The sequence below is a fragment of the Macaca fascicularis genome, chromosome 10, assembly GCF_037993035.2.
Source record: "Macaca fascicularis isolate 582-1 chromosome 10, T2T-MFA8v1.1".
Classification (NCBI taxonomy): domain Eukaryota; kingdom Metazoa; phylum Chordata; class Mammalia; order Primates; family Cercopithecidae; genus Macaca; species Macaca fascicularis.
Window position 1 is genome coordinate 34,411,966 of NC_088384.1, and position 2,654 is coordinate 34,414,619.

The following is a 2,654-nucleotide window of genomic DNA, read 5'->3' on the forward strand; positions in this document are numbered from 1 at the left end:
GTGGAAGCTGGCTCCCAGTCCTTCCAGCTGCGTTCCCACCTATTCCAGAACAAAGGCCTGGCCAGGACACATGTGGGCATGTCGGGTAGGACAGAGGAGAGAAATGAATAAGCAGCTCAAAGTGCATATCCTGTGGCCCTAGAGGACATCCTGTGCGAAGAGAGCTGGGTCACTTGCCTGCTGGGAAAGGAAATGGGGCTTGGTAGTCACCTGACCCCCAGGCTCTCGTTCCTCAGAAGGGCTTGCTTGTCGGAGCTGCACCAGGCAGGCTTGAGCTGCAGTTCATGGCCACCTCAGGTAGCAGGAAACGATAAGTGTTACTTTAGGGAGGACACCAGAAAGGAAGGCTGCTGGGCCAGGCCAGTGCCACTGTCAGAAGCACACGAAAAGGTCACACGCTGTGGCACACGCCTGTAATACCAGCACTTGGAGAGGCCGAGGCAGGCAGATCACCTGAGGTCAGGAGTTCAAGACCAGCCTTGCCAATATGACGAAACCCCGTCTTTACTAAAAATACAAAAATTAGCTGGGTGCGGTGGCACACGCCTGTTATCCCAGTTACTGGGGAGCCTGAGGCAAGAGAATTGCTTGAACCTGGGAGGTGGAGGTTGCAGTGAGCCAAGATTGTGCCACTGCACCCTGGGCGACAGTGAGACTCTGTCAAAAAAAAAAAAAATGTATAGGCTTTATCATTTTTTAATTTTAAAAATTATTTTAAAACAACACATAAGATGCTCTTCTTTCATGAACCGCCACATCTAACAGCTCCAGTGTCCCTCCTGAACCCTGAATCCTCACACAGTCCCGTCTTAACAATCAGCCAAAAATGATGACGGGACAAGACGTGCCATTTTATTCCATTTTATAAGCTGGCCACACTGGCCCATGTACTAGACCCTCTCCACTTCGTGACCCCTGCTCGGATGACCCTCCCCAGTGATGCCCAGTGAGGAGGGTGAGAGGCCATACTACCCAAACACTGGTTGGGGACTGGAGCCACCTGCCACACAGCCCAGGAGCCTGTGAGACCAGGCCCATGGCCCCTTCAACAGCCTGTGGCTGCTCGGCTTCACCAGGAGCTTTTTCAGCAGCCCCCTTGTGTGCCCCCTGCCCCAAGCAAGGTCTTCCTGCAGCTGGTGCTTTGCTGGGGAAGGTGGACTCCAGTTGCTGTGGGTAGGCCACGTGTGCTGCACCCACAGCCCCTTTTCTGCCCGCGTGGCCTCCAAGCCACAGAGGGCACATCCAGTACTGGAGCAGGCTGGGTTCCAGCCGTGGGGGCCAGGGCGGGGTGGCCCAGGACTAGGTGGACGGGGTTGAGGGCCTCCCTGCACAGTCAACACCTGGACTGTGGTGAGGCTGCCAGCACTGAGTGGTCCTCAAGCCAGGGGCAGCATCCTCCGGACCCGGTGGGTGCGTGTGGAGCCACCTCGCGCAGCTGTGTGACACGAGACCGACTGCAGCTGCTGGTGTCTGCCTACCTGCAAGAGGGCGGCAGGGAGCACAAGTTAGGTGAGCACTAGCTCAGGGTCCTGGCGGGATATGTTCCTGTCTCTTCCCCCAGCGTCAGCCTGGTCACATCGCTCACCTGGCCGGTACCTCGAGTTCCTTCCACCAACTTGGGACTGGTGACCAACTTAGGATGAGGAAGCACATAGGAAGGCTGGAGGTTGTGGAGTCGGGGCCCATGCAGATGCATAGATGCCTCGTGATGAGAGAACCCTATGGCCGGGCGCAGTGGCTCAAGCCTGTAATCCCAGCACTTTAGGAGGCCGAGACGGGCGGATCACGAGGTCAGGAGATCGAGACCATCCTGGTTAACACGGTGAAACCCCGTCTCTACTAAAAAATACAAAAAACTAGCTGGGCAAGGTGGCAGGCGCCTGTAGTCCCAGCTACTCGGGAGGCTGAGGCAGGAGAATGGCGTGAACCCGGGAGGTGGAGCTTGCAGTGAGCTGAGATCTGGCCACTGCACTCCAGCCTGGGCGACAGAGCTAGACTCCGTCTGAAAAAAAAAAAAAAAAAAAGAGAGAACCCTAGGAGGACTCGGGAGGCAGCCCCCTGCAGCTCCAGGCCAGCCCCCCTGTTTCACGAACTTGCTGGGCCCCTGTGGAGTCAGTGTTCCCAGAGTGTTCGGCCAGCCCTGTTGCCCCCAGCCACCCCTCCATCCAGGCAGCAGGTCAAAGCTGCTGTCCCAGCAGCAGCTCCAGGGACAGGCCATGGGTCCCTGAGTCTTCACAGGGCCATCATCAAGGATGAGGATTTGTCCAGATGGATGCTGGAGTGTCAGCGCTGAGGGACTGCTCAACCCACAGGCGCCAGGTCCAGCAGGCGAGAGGAGCCTCTCAGTGGCCAGCCCCCATGAGTGTCCTCTCCTGCCTTTTCCTTTTTTTTTTTTTTTTTTTTTTTTTGAGACAGAGTTTTGATCTTGTTGCCCAGGTTGGAGTGTAATGGCGCGATCTCGGCTCACCACAACCTCCACCTCCCGGGTTCAAGTGATTCTCCTGCCTCAGCCCCCTGAGTAGCTGAGATTACAGGCATGAGCCACCATGCCCGGCTGATTTTGTATTTTCAGTAGAGGGGAGGTTTATCCACGTTGGTCAGGCTGGTCTTGAACTCCCGACCTCAGGTGATCCGCCCACCTCAGCCTCCCAGAG

At 56.6% G+C, this 2,654-nt stretch overlaps 1 long non-coding RNA gene across 1 annotated transcript; it reads right to left on the reverse strand.

Annotated features, from left to right (window-relative positions):
* Nucleotides 1-682: 682 nt before the first annotated feature.
* Nucleotides 683-1,759, reverse strand: LOC107131003 (uncharacterized). Its single transcript, XR_010578458.2, has 2 exons — nt 1,586-1,759; nt 683-1,478 (listed from the first exon to the last, which is right to left on the reverse strand). It is a non-coding gene; the product is annotated as an uncharacterized lncRNA (long non-coding RNA).
* Nucleotides 1,760-2,654: the final 895 nt, after the last annotated feature.